Raw genomic sequence first — 13,414 nt, 5'->3', positions numbered from 1 at the left:
CCACAGATGCATTACCAAGCCAAGTTCTATATTGGAAAAGGCCTTCTGCAGGAAATTTGGTCATTCAATACAATATTTTGTTTCCTCTCACTGAGCAGAGGGTTTGTCTTCTCTCTTGCATTCTTAAGCATCCATTTACCTAATAAGAGGACAGAAGTCTGTCCTGGTTTTCATCTGGAATAAAGTTAATTTTCTTCCTAGTAGCTGATGTAGTGCCGTGTTTTGGATTTAAGATGAGAATAAAGTTGATGATAACATATTGATTTGGTTGTTGCTAAGCAGTGTTTATACAAAGCCAAGGTATTTTCAGCTTTTCATACTGCCCTGCTGGCAAGGGGGCTGGAGGTTCACAAGAACTGGGAGGGGTGACAGCAAGGACAGCTGACGCAAAGGGGTATTCCATACCAGAAGATGTCATGCTCAGTATATAAACTGGGAGAAGTTAGCCTGGAGGCACTATGGCTTGGGGATTCACTGTGCATCAGTCAGTGGGTGGTGAGTGATTATATTGTGTGTATCACTTGTCTTCTGTATTCTATTATGATTTTCCCTTACTTTCCTGTGCTATTAAACTGTTTCTGTCTCAACCCACAAGTTTTACTTCTGTCTTTCTGATTTTCTCCCCTATCCCACTGGCAGGGGGAGAGTGAGTGAGTGGCTGTATGGTGCTTGATTGCCAGCTGGGGTTAAAGCATGCAAAGTCCTAGATCGTTTTACAGAAATTGAGAAGCACACTGCTAAGATGCTAAGCAAGGCTTCTGTTTTTCAAGCAAATGAGCTAACTAAAGGTGCAAAGCTCCTTTAAAGACAGATATTCAACTATTTAGTGTGCTTGAACTTTTATATCAGGTTAGTATTTGTTTGGTGAAAAACACTAAATTATGACAGATTTAAAATAATACTTTTTTTTTTTTTTCTCTCTTCCAAGTAATTCAGGCAGATGAAAATGAAGAGCAACGAGGGGTATATCAGTATAGAAGGCTGTCTTCATGAGCCAACATTTTCCTTGTTGAACCTAGTTTGCCTGTTCAGAGTTCACAGTTACAAATTGTCAGTTGTCAATATACTATCATTTTTTCATTTAAGAGAGATCTTGATTCTCTGTGGATATTGCAGAATGAGTGGTAAACTGTAAAGAGACTATAGATTTTGTTATCTGCCAGATGATAGCTTGCTTCCCTTGCTAAAATGTTTAAAGCTTTCTTGCGGCTTGGGTAACACAGTATCATGTGTTTTATCTCCTCTCTATGGATTCCAGGCCCTATGTGCAATGAAGATGGAATGTGACACAGATTCCCACCCTAACAAAAAATGTGCTTCCTACTTTAATTTTAAGAGTATATAGCTTTTCCCTCAAGTTGAAAAATATGTTACTTACAAGTTAAGCTTTTTAAAAATTCCTGTGGTTTAGAAAACAAAAAACTTTTACTAGCTACTACCTAAATGCACAAGGGCATCTTTCTCTAAAAGAGTCACCCTTGGCCAAATCTATTTACCAATAGAATAGGCCAGTTCTATACTTCCATGCCAGCTTCACTTCCACGTCCTGTTTCTGATATGATATGACCTTGTGTGCTGGTTTAAGCCCTCCTGGGACCGGAGACCACGTTGCTGTTGCCCCTACACCACCCTCAGCCAGTCAGGCTGGCAGTGAGGCACAAACCCCGGGTTAAAATAAGGAGAAATTTAATAAAACAGTGAAATAAACAATCTGAACAACAACAGTTGTAATGATAACAACCATAAACAGTAATAACAGTGAACAAGACAGAAGATATACAGAGAAATACCGCAAATATTCACGGAACAGCTCCCAGCCACCAAGACCACAACGGAAAAAGTAAAAAGTTCCCACGTGTGAACATGACCTCAGCATGGTATAAATAACCCAGCTGGAGATACCTTTCCCCTCTCTCTCTGCGGAGGAAATTTAACCATATCATAGCTGAACCAGGACATCATCCACCCCTTTATTCTATACCATCTGCGTCATGTCCAGCTGCCATTTAGCAGTTAACAATAACAAAACAACATTTTACAAAGGCACAGCATAATTCACGGCATGTTCACACCCAGAATCAAGTCCCCCTGTGGTACACATCGGACCTCTCCATTGTCCAGCATCACCCACCAGGTACACGCAGGTCCTTGGGCAAAAGCAATCCCGTGGATGGGTTTGCCTTTACCTTTGCCAGGCGCAGGACTAAACCAGACCATTTTTCCCAATATATTCCTTATGCGCACCACAGGGACTTTATCCCCATCTACAGCACATGGAGATTTTGACTGAGCCGGGCCAGCTCGACTGGCAGATCCTCTTGTGTTGACTAGCCAGGTGGCCTTTGCTAGATGCATGTCCCAGTCTTTGAAGGTGCCACCTCCCAGTGCTTTCAATGTGGTTTTTAACAGTCCATTGTAGCGCTCGATCTTCCCAGAGGCTGGTGCGTGGTAGGGGATAGGGCAGACCCACTCGATGCCGTGTTCTTCTGCCCAGGCATTTATGAGGTTGTTTCAGAAGTGGGTCCTGTTGTCTGACTCAATTCTCTCTGGGGTGCCGTGTCGCCACAGGACTTGGGTTTCAAGGCCCAGGATGGTGTTTTGGGCGGTGGCGTGGGGTGCTGGGTAAGTTTCCAGCCATCCAGTGGTTACTTCCACAATTGTGAGCACGTGGCGCTTCCTGTGGCGGGTCTGTGGCAGTGTGATGTAGTCAATCTGCCAGGCCTCTCCATATCTATATTTCAGCCATCGCTCTCCATTTCGCTGGGGGTTCACCCGCTTGGCACATTTGATTGCAGCACACGTCTCACATCCGTGGATGATCTCTGCAATGGTGTCAATGGTGAGGTCCACCCCTCGATTTCGAGCCCACCTAGATGTTGCATCTCTACCCTGGTGGCCCGAGGTCTCATGGGCACACTGGGCTATGAACAGTTCACCTTTGTGCTGCCAGTCCGAGTCTACCTGATCTGCTCTAATCTTAGCAGATTGGTCTGCCTGCTGGTTGTGTCGATGTTCATCACTGGCCCGACTCTTGGGTACATGGGCATCCACATGGCGCACCTTCAGAATGAGGTTTTCCACACGGGCTGCAATGCCCTGCCATACTTCAGCATCCCAGACGGTTTTACCCTTACGTTGCCAGTTGTTCTGCTTTCATTGCTGCAACCATTTCCACAGGGTATTTGCCACTGACCACGAGTCAGTGTAGATGTAGAGCCTCGGCCATTATTGCACTCAGCAATATCCAAAGCAAGCTGAACGGCTTTCACCGCTTCAAACTGGCTCGATTCAGCCTGTCCCTCAGCAGCTTCAGTGATCCGTCGTGTGGGACTCCACACAGCAGCCTTCCATTGTCGATGTTTTCCCATCAGTGAACAGGGCATATCACTTCTCCTCATCCGGCAGCACGTTATATGGTGGGGCTTCCTTAGCACGTGTCACCTCCTGTTCTGGTCACATCCCGGAATCTTTGCTCTCTGGCCAGTTCGTAATCACCTCTAGTATCCCTGGGCGGCTGGGGTTCCCTATTCGAGCCCATTGTGTTATCAACGCAACCCATTTACTCCACGTGGCATCTGTTGCATGATGTGTGGAGGAGGCCTTTCCTTTGAACATCCACCCCAGCACCGGCAGTCGGGGTGCCAGGAGGAGCTGTGTTTCAGTGCCGACCACTTCTGAGTCAGCCCGAACTCCTTCGTACGCTGCCAGTATCTCCTTCTCAGTTGGTGTGTCATTAGCTTCAGAGCCTTTGCATCCCCGGCTCCAAAAGCCCAGAGGTCGGCCTCGGGTCTCCCCAGGTGCTCTCTGCCAGAGGCTCCAGGTAGGGCCATTCTCCCCGGCTGCGGTGTAGAGCATGTTCTTAACCTCCTGCCCTTCCCGGACTGGCCCGAGGGCTACTGCTTGGGCAATCTCCCAGTTAATTTGTTCAAAGGATTGTTGTTGCTCAGGGCCCCATTCAAAATCGTTCTTCTTAGGGGTTACGTGGTAGAGAGGGCTCACAATCAGGCTGTAGTTCGGGATTTGCATCCTCCAGAACCCCACAGCATCCAGGAAAGACTGAGTCTCCTTTTTAGAGGTTGGTGGGGCCATGGCTGTGATCTTGCTTATCACCTCCATTGGGATGTGGCGACATCCATCTTGTCATTTTATTCCTAGGAATTGAATTTCCCTTGCAGGCCCCTTGACTTTCTTTTGCTTAATGGCAAAGCTGGCCTTCAGGAGGATTTCAATTATCTTATTCCCTTTCTCAAAGACTTCCTCAGCTGTGTCCCCCCATACAATGATGTCATCAATGTACTGCAGGTGTTCTGGAGCCCCACCTTTCTCCAGTGCAGTATGGACCAGTCCATGGCAAACGGTGGAGCTGTGGTTCCACCCCTGGGGCAATCGATTCCAGGTGTACTTGATGCCCCTCCAAGTGAACGCAAACTGTGGCCTGCACTCTGGTGCTATCGGAATGGAGAAGAACGCATTAGCAATGTCAGTCGTGGCGTACGACTTGGCTGCCTTCTACTCCAGTTCATACTGGAGCTCCAGCATGTCCAGCACTGCAGCACTCACTGCTGGTGTAACTTCATTCAGGCCACGGTAGCCCACAGTTAGCCTCCATTCGCCATTAGGTTTCTCACTGGCCATATAGGGCTGTTGAAGAGGGAGTGAGTTTTGCTGATCACCTTCTGGCTTTCTAGTTGACAGATCAGCTGATAGATGGGGACCAGGGAATCTCGGTTGGTGCGGTACTGCCGCCGCTGCACCGTCCTGGTAGCAATCGGCACTCGCTGCTCCTTAACCTTAAGCCGCCCCACCACTGAGGGATCCTCTGAGAGGCCGAGTAAGGTGGACAACTGTTCAACCCCCTCCAGGGCAGCTACACCAAAAGCCCACCGGTACACTTTTGGGTCTCTGAAGTACCCTCTCCTGAGATAGTCTGTGCCCAGGATGCACGGGGCATCTGGGCCAGTCACAATGGGGTGCTTATGCCAGTCCTTCCCAGTCAGGCCCACTTCAGCTTCCAGTAGGGTCAGCTGTTGGGATCCCCCTGTCACTCCAGAGATGCAGATGGATTCAACCCCACTGTAGCTCGATGGCATCAGGGTGCACTGTGTGCCAGTGTCCACCAAAGCCTTATACCCTTGTGGGTCTGACGTGCCAGGCCATCGGATCCACACTGTCCAGCAAATCCGATTATCCCTTTCCTCCACCTGGCTGGAGGCAGGGCCCCTCTAATCCTGCTCATCATCACTCACTTCTTGTAAGAATGATTTACTGGTACTCTCAAGGGGGTCAGACATAACATTGGCCATTCTATTCTGTCTGGGGGATTTCTGACTGGACACTGGAGCTGTGCTCTTCTTGGAGGACTCCCCTTTTGTGATGGTCTTCCCTTTCAGCTGCTCTACTTGTGGAGGTAGGGTGGCAGTGGGCTGTCCATCCCACGTCCTCATGTTTTCTCCATGGTCGCGGAGGAAAAAACACAGGGTGCCTCATGGTGTGTGCCTTCTGCTGCCTTTCTCTTGGGTGGGGAAACGTTTACTTCTAATGGCTGAGACATCGGCCAGTGCAGGTGGAATGTAGGACATGTCCTCTTCCATTGCCTGGACCCTCTGAGACAGTTCCTCCACAGCTGAGACCCAGGGATGTTGAGATGAAGGGAGATTTCCCTCATATTGCTGGAGCTTGCCAACCACTCCATCCCCTGTCAGAGTGTGGGTGTCTGTCCACCAGGACACTATTGCCAATGCTTTCGAGTGTGCTTCTGGGGCACTCTTCAGGAACTTTCGCCACATCAGGTGTGTGCAAGGGGCCTGATCTGGTCCATGGGTGACTGCTCATCATTCAGATCACCATAGATCATCTCAAACACAGCCAGTTCCCTGAGGTTCTGGATGCCTTTCTCAGTGTTGGTCCATTTGTCTAGCTGACATAGGATATCATCCTTGTAGGGGTGCCTCTCCCTTACCCTGAGCAGGAGTCACTTCCAAAGGCTGAGGTTTTGAGCCTTTTTCCCTATTGCCCTATCAATGCCAGCATCCTTGGCCAAAGATCCCAGCTGCTTGGCCTCTCTCCCCTCCATTTCAAAAGCACTGGCTCCATTGTCCCAGCATCGGAGCAGCCAGGTGCAAATCTGCTCACCTCCCAGGTGGCCAAAATTTCTCCCCATATCTTGCAGCTCAGTCAGGGATAGAGATCGGATGATCACCTCTGGTCCTTCCTGCTGTTCCCGTTCTGGGCCTGGCTCTTCCTCATCCCCTACTTTGCGAGCTGACTTTCTGGTATATTTTGTTTTCTGTATTGGGTCGACTGATACCGACACTGGCTCGCTCTCTGGCTCAGCTGCTGTGCTGGTGGAGGTGACTGAGACTGGCTCTGCCTGTCCCCCTCGTCCAGCTACTCTTTCAGGAGTTCACTCTCAGGTTCTGTAGCCTTTTCTTCCCCCTGAGGGCAGTGGGTGGTATTAAAGAGGACAGGGTAGCCATGGGCAAGTCCCCAACACATTGTAGCTATTTGTGTCTCCTAGGTTTTGCCAGTTTGGTAACACACCCTTTCTAAGCACTCCAGCATCTTTTCAGGACTCTGCATTTGTTCGGGAGTGAAATTCCAAAGCATTGGAGGTGCCCACCGACTCAGGCCTTTGCCCATCTTTTCCCACACCCCTTGCCACTCACTATTATCTGACCTTGGTGCAGGTTTCCGGGCACTGCTATTAGAGAATTGCCACATGGCCGAAAAAAAGATCTGTCAGACACCCAGAAAACATTGTGCTGCAAGTTGACTGGCTTGAATCCCAAGGATAACTGAAACTCCCAAAACCCAAGAGGATCTCTTCCCTGGCTCACCCATAGAGCGGGTGGGACCCCTAACAAAAACAGGTACCGGCCTGGCCCCCCTCCCCAGCGATACAAAGGCATTGTAAGCATTTAATAACCTGTATAACAACATAGGACCCTTTATATATTTTCCACTGATAACAGATGTCACCACAGGGATAATACACTGGATATAAGGATTAATCCAGCCCCACCACGCAAGCAAATGGGCCAGCATTTCAAACATTTTCTTATCAAACAGTACAAATACAAACAGAAAAATTACACCCAACAGATTGCTCTATCACACTCTGGTCAGGGTCTGTTCCTTTTTTATTCTTATTTCAGCTGTCTAGTGCCCCTCTTTGGTGCGCCAAAAAAGGCTGTGCTGGTTTAGGCCATTCTGGGACCAGAGACCACGTTGCCATTGCCCCTCCCCCACCCTCAGCCAGTCGGGCTGGCAGTGAGGCACAAACCCGGGTTAAAATAAGGAGAAATTTAATACAACAGTGTGATAAACAATCTGAAGAATAACAACAGTAGCAATGATAACAACAATAAACAGCAATAACAGTGAACAAGACAGAAGATATACAGAGAAATACTGGAAATATTCACGGAACAGCTCCCCGGCCACCAAGACCACCAAGGAATATGTAAAATGTTCCCGCGTGTGAATATGATGTCAGCATGGTATGAATAACCCGTCTGGAGATCCCTTCCCCCTCTCTCTTTGCTGGGGAATCTTAACCGTATCCTAGCTGAACTGGGACACCCAGACAGCTGTCTTGTCATCTAGCACACAGAGATTGATCATCACCCATTCCATCTTCATAGAAAGATAAATATCACAGGCTCCATTAGGAAATTTTATCAGGTCTAAGGTAGATTCATAAGAAAGTAATCTTTTCAGATGGCAAGCCTTCCTGAAGACAGTCTGTGGACAAGAACATAGCAGTGAAAATCTGGTAAAGAACAATTTTCATTCTGGACAGAGGGGAATATATATTCTTAAAACAATGGCAGAGAAAATGACAGGTTATTCCGAGTTCTGACTCAAACTGGCTTTGTGGAGCAGAACCCTGAAGAGATATTGATAAAACCCAGGTCATGGTTTTGATGATGATTGCTACATCTACAGATATATTAAATTTTCCCCTTTATCAATTTTTGTATTAAATATTTCTGTGTCTTTGAGTCACTTTGAAGAAACTTTCACTATGTTGAAAGATACAATCTCTCACCCTCTACTTGTAATCTTTCTGATCTAAAGGAATTGAACCAAATAGTATATTATTTAGTTTTTTCTAGTTATACTAGTCTAGATCAAATGCCATTTAAAGAGAAGTAACATGCCCTTTAGTTCTATGGCTTTGGGATGTAGTTTAGACCCAGATAGTAGCAAGATGCCTAACTAATTTTAAAACAGTTTGCTTTTCTTTAAATTCACATATACTAGCTTATAGTAGTCTTGATTCAGGAGAATGTCTGTGCTATGAAGAATAACTGAAGTTCAAATATGAAGTCAAAGTTAATGAGATTCTTGACTTTCTATCAGGAGTAAAGCCATGCAACATACCTGTAAGCAAAAAAAGAGAAATCTTTCTCTTGTGTAACGTGGAAGTCAATTGTTTTTGAAGAATTTTGAATTATTTAAAGTTGTATTCTTTCTGCCAAGTGAGTGTTCTGTTCTGTTTTGCTTGTTTTAGAGCAAAACTTTAATTAGAGAAAGATATATTGTAGTAACCAGAGATACAAGAATAATAATTTTTTTCATTTAATTTATCTAGCTATACTTAGCTCTGTTGAAGCCATAAAATATGTTTCAGGGAAAGAGCTTAGAGGAACAATCTTGTCTTAAATTGGTTATTTAGTCCAAAAGTAGATAAGGAATTTTCACTGAGTGTTTCAAATAACTGACATTATACAAAGGCAAATGGGGATATTCAGCAGTGCACTATTTATATTAGTGGAATGTGTAGATTTCAACATCATTGGTATTTAAACAGATGTTTCAATAGACTGGTAGAAAGATATAAATATATCTAAATATTTTATTCTTCATATTTCTCTCTGAAATTTGCAGTGTTAAATTGTTAAATAAACATGTTTTAGATCAAATTATCCTGTCTGTAAATGCATTTAATAGTATGTATCAATTCATTACTACGTATGTTTATTAATATTTAAACTTTTTTGACTGCTTTATAGCATCTGTTTTAATATTACCAAGATAAGTAAGGTTTCTTTGTGCTTATTGATGTTGCAACATGAAATAAAAGTCAGCCTTAATCTTAAGAGCCAGAAATCTAAATGACATCAACATGGGTAAAAAGCCCTTGTGTCAATAAATAGGAAGAGAATTAGGAAGGCTGATATGGATGACAGTCTCACAAGAACTAGGTTGCTTGAATGGAGGAATATTCAGTCTTCTCATGTTGTTTGTTAAAGACATATGTTTTTATAATTAAGGATAAAGAATAATAATTGACTGCATTTTGTTTTCTTATTGTTGAACCTGCAAAGAGCAAGACAGTTACTTCAAAAAGCAGATGTATTCTTGAGAAATGGTATAGACAATATCATGATCTTTGCTTGTACAGATTCTTTCTAATTAGAACCTGAGATTAAAAATGAAATTAATTAGAAGAAAGAATAGATTTATATTATATGATTGAATTTATCTCTATGAAGATTTTTATGTGAAATCATAAACATATTTAGGATCTAGTGATCCTGTCTATAAATGTATTTAATGGCATATTTAATTTATAAGTAAGGTTTTGGTTTTTTGTTGCCTTTACAAAGCAAAGAATCTAAGAAGAAAAACTTTGACAACATGTATTTGTATTTTTCTTTGAAGTGGATGGATACTTAAAAATTCTGTTGACAAAACTATGTATACTGCTACTGAAGTATGCAGGTGGTATGTATTTATCAATAATCTATTAGCAGATAAAGTGCACTCAGAAATCTTTATTATATAAAAGCAGTACAATCCATGAGAGAGGCCCTCTGTAAGTATTGGCTGACACTGTATGCAGTGATAAGTACTATATTTTCCTATAAGTAGAGGCGACATTGCAGACAGATAGATAACCCTCTCCACTGCTGTTACTGTTATTTATTTTATAGAATCATAGATATTGCATAAAAATAATATGGGATTATATTGACCTTTTTTTTTAAAAAAAATAAGGTTCATTTCCTGAAGTTTATCCTCATAAGATTTGAATTAATTGTATGTACAGTTAAATTAATTTTTCTCTTTCGCATCACCATAGTAATATCTCATAGAATAATGTTACATTTCTCTGGATGCTGGATATATTTAAATAATATGCTAAAATATCTTCTTGTGAATTATTTGATTTGTCCTAGCTTGCTGGCATTGCTTCACTCCCCACATTGCCGACTTTCAAAATTGTTTGAATTAAATAGTTTTTAAAAAAATACCATTAGGCTGTCAAATGACAGCACATGAAGTTGGAAAGCAGCAGTTAGAGATTTATGCAGAGAGTAGACTTACCTACACATGAGTGAGTACAGCATGAGTAATCTGAAGCTCAGCTAAAAGTAATGTGAGCATCTGATGTGAACAGTGTTCACCTTTCAGGCTTTTACATGTGATTTTTACTGCTATGAATACTCCATAAAATCTCTTCAATGTAGTAGAAACTGTTATCTACCCAGCCAAAGAAACAAATGATGATACAACTAGCCTTGACCTTCAAAAAAGCCACTAGTGGTAAGGTCAGAGAAAGTAACACCATTGGGCATGTTGTCTCTTATGGCGTGTAGTTCAATCACAAGCTTTTCTCAGTAAAAAATCTTGAACTGTTTCTTATGACCCTTCAGAAATTATATTTAACATTTGTTTTACAAAAGGTGCCAGGTTGGATTTCAGTATATTCTTTTGATTTGTTTTTATTTGGTAGACATTCAGCAATGGTCCATGCCCTTCACTTCCCATATTCTAAAAGTAGGCCTGACTTCTATAAAAGTTTGTAATTGGGATTAATTTTTGACTCCAGTAAGAACTGCAGGTAAGCACATCTTACAACAGGGTCTTTAGTGATCAAATTTGGGTGTTCAGAAATTGTCACATAAAATATATGACACTTTTGAAAAGATGAGGCCAAGGGATGACTTTGTCTTTTTGTTTTTCCAGTAGTTTCTCTTTCTGAGAATGGCGGAGAATGAAATTAATTTTTTGTTATATTGATCCACATAGGCTCATAAAACATGGTTTTTCTTCAACAGTTCTCTTGTGCATAAGTTATTTCCTCACAGGCAGTTGGTATTGATGTGTTGCAGGTGAAGCTGCTATCAGTTTCATTCGTAAATTTTTTTCTTTATACTTCATATTGAAATGTCCTACAAGTCAAAAAAACAGGCATTATACAGTGGTCTCTGAATCCCCAAGACAGCTTCTATATGACATGTTTATTAATTAAGTCTATCTATTAAGACTGTCTTCTTTGAGGCTGCTGGTAGCACGTTGTTTTTTAAGAAGACACATGTGGGCTTGCTTTTCAAATCTACTGCTAAGCCCATCAATATTTTCAGGCTTTGAGAGGAGGTTGAGTTATGTGGAATGGTGCTCAGAATTAGAAAAGAAAAATACATAATCTTCATGTTTCTTTGCATTTTTAAATCACATCAATGTCAAGAATAAATTAAGTTAGACATGTTCACAGCAATATAGAATATATACAGCATAAAATTATGATGGTGGTGGTGATAATGATTGCCGCAAAATACTGTGTTGAGGAATGAAGAAGATACTGCTACTCAGAGAGTCTGCCATGCTCAGTTGTTTGCCCTGACTGCTATGAGACTGTATGCTTACAAAGTCACTGGGTATACCAGGTGTCCTTGATGGTTTCTTCTCCTGGCACCTCTGCTGCAACTTCCAGCATTTGTAGCCAGTAAGTGCCAACCCTTCTTGTCTGCTCACACAATTTTAGTGGGAATACATGCTTTTGAATGAGGCCTAAACAGATGAAGGTGATGTCAATGTTTGAGTAACAGCACTAAAAATACATATTTATACTTCTGTTGGTCAAGATATAAACATAGCATAGCATAAAGTTAGACTCATTGCCTGTGTATTAATTTTCTCCTTGTCATACTTGCTATGGACTGCTCTTGTGACTGACCATGGTTTGTAAAAGAAAAAAAACAATTACATTCACACGTAGGGTGGAGCAACTTCTCTTGTTGCTTGGTCAGTTTTACCTAGCAGTTTCTACTCTGCCAAAAAGTTTGCTAAATGCCCTGCCTTCAAGCTCTATTTCCTTCCATCTGTCATGGTCTTTGTGGTAGGTTGCAACCTACCTAGATGGGTTGCAACCTTCACAAGCCAGAAAGAGATCTTTCGAGGGGATTATCTGTTTGCCATAAAATATGTGTACTTTCTGTAATTTTACTTGGGTGTGAGGATGTCTTTCCTGATTCTACATTAACATCTTTATTTCATAAAGATTGACTATCCCCAATTGTGTTCAGTAGTTAAGCATAAAATCCAGCCAAGGATCTATCCAACTGTATGTATGCATAAAATATTTTTTAAATCAAAATCTTAATAACAATGATTTTCTGTCATGCTCAGATTACTTAAAATACTTAAATTGTCTTACTTACATTTGTATTTAAATAGCTGTTGGTAATTGTATGAATAACCTTCTATTCTCAAAGGCAAGTACTATGGCTTGAGCCCAGAGGGCAACAGGGCACCATGCAGCCACTCACCCATCCCTTTCCCCTTCAGAAATGGGAAGGAAAAAATAAAGTAAAAGGCTTGGAATCAAGGTAAAAACAGGAAGGGATGATTCATCCATTATGGTCATGGGCAAAAGAAAGACTTCAATTGTGGAAGAAAAAAGATCAAAAGTTAAATTCAAACACTAACAACACTACTTAACAGTAAGAAGTATTTCCACATCTTAAAAACACCCTCCCACCATTCCCTCCCTTCTTCCAGGACTCAGCTTTTCCTCCTGATTTCTTTACCTCCTTCCCCAACTGGTGGCACAGAAGGCCAGAGGATGAGGTTACAGTCAGTCCCACCACTCCTTCCTCCTCAGACAGAGGACTCCTCATACTCTTCACTGCCCCAGTGTGAGGTCCTTCTCACAGCAGACGGTCCTCCATGAACTTTCTCCAACAGGAGTCCTTCCCATGGGCTGCAGCTTTTCCTGAGCTGCTCCAGCCTGGGTCTCTCCCATGAGCTGTAATTCTTCTCAAACTGCTCCATCACGGGTCACTCTTGCATGTTAAAGTCCTCCCAGCACTGAAATACAACACTGTGGGCATCCCACAGAGTCCCGGCCATCTTTGGGTGCAGCCACCAGCTCTGACGTGGGGTTTTCCACAGGCTGCAGGTGGGCATCTGCTCCACCAGTGACCTCCATGGGTGCAGGGGCACAGCCTGCCTCACCATGGGCTGCAGGGGGGGGGTGGTGGTGGTGGTGTCTATGTTCCAGTGTTCTCCCCCCTTTCCTCCTTTTCTTCCACTGACCTTGGTGTTTTACATGGGTGTCCTACTCACAACTCCTCCTCACAACTCCTGCACATGGAGTGGAGAGGAGAGGAGAGGAGAGGAG

General features: G+C 43.1%; 1 long non-coding RNA gene across 1 annotated transcript in view; it reads right to left on the bottom strand.

The window, feature by feature from the left end:
* Nucleotides 1–1,892: 1,892 nt before the first annotated feature.
* Nucleotides 1,893–13,414, bottom strand: part of LOC113489707 — a 12,870-nt gene continuing 1,348 nt past the window's right edge. The window contains exon 3 of the long non-coding RNA XR_003400083.1: nt 1,893–1,909. This is a non-coding gene — a long non-coding RNA (uncharacterized LOC113489707). The remainder of the gene's footprint in view (nt 1,910–13,414) is intronic.

Source organism: Athene cunicularia (assembly GCF_003259725.1).
Source record: "Athene cunicularia isolate RWA chromosome Z unlocalized genomic scaffold, athCun1 chrZ_part1, whole genome shotgun sequence".
In the NCBI taxonomy this organism is placed as follows: domain Eukaryota; kingdom Metazoa; phylum Chordata; class Aves; order Strigiformes; family Strigidae; genus Athene; species Athene cunicularia.
Note: the sequence above shows the minus strand (reverse complement) of the source record. Positions and strands in the feature narration are given on the sequence as shown.